Source organism: Pongo pygmaeus, chromosome 12 (genome assembly GCF_028885625.2).
Source record: "Pongo pygmaeus isolate AG05252 chromosome 12, NHGRI_mPonPyg2-v2.0_pri, whole genome shotgun sequence".
Taxonomy (NCBI): Eukaryota; Metazoa; Chordata; class Mammalia; order Primates; family Hominidae; genus Pongo; species Pongo pygmaeus.
Window position 1 is genome coordinate 119729282 of NC_072385.2, and position 575 is coordinate 119729856.

Genomic DNA, 575 nt, shown 5'->3' on the forward strand with positions numbered 1-575 from the left:
AAACCTACACTTGTACCCCTGAACTTACACAAAGAAAATCCAAGAATAACTTTGACTCTCCCTGAATTTAACAAAAAAATAGCTTACTGTTGACTGGAAGCCTTATCAATATACAGTCAACTAACACATATTTTTATGTCATATGTGTTACATACTATATTCTTACAATTATATAAGTTAGAGAAAAGATATTATTAAGAAAATTATGTCATCACTTCAGCAACACATACACTGAAATGAGTATGATACAGAGATTAGCATGGTTCTTGCACAAGGATGAAAGACACATTCTTGAAACATTCCATAGTTTTGTATGCCTGTATCAAAATATCACATGGATCACTAAATAAGCACATCTATTATATGTGCATATTAAAAAGGAAGAGAAAATATATTTAGTGTTCATTAAGTGAAAGTGGATCATCATGAAGGTCTTCATCCTCATATCTTCACACTGAGTAGGCTGAGGAGAAGGAAAAGGAGGGGTTGGTCTTGCTGTCTCAGGAGTGGCAGAGGCAGAAGAGAAGGAGGAGGTGGAAGGAGAGGCAGGAGAGGCAGGCACCCTTGGTGTAAGT

General features: G+C 36.2%; 1 non-coding gene across 1 annotated transcript; it reads left to right on the forward strand.

The window, feature by feature from the left end:
• The first annotated feature begins 207 nt into the window (after positions 1 to 207).
• On the forward strand, positions 208 to 311 carry LOC129030940 (U6 spliceosomal RNA). Its single transcript, XR_008500832.1, has one exon. It is a non-coding gene; the product is annotated as a U6 spliceosomal RNA (small nuclear RNA).
• Positions 312 to 575: the final 264 nt, after the last annotated feature.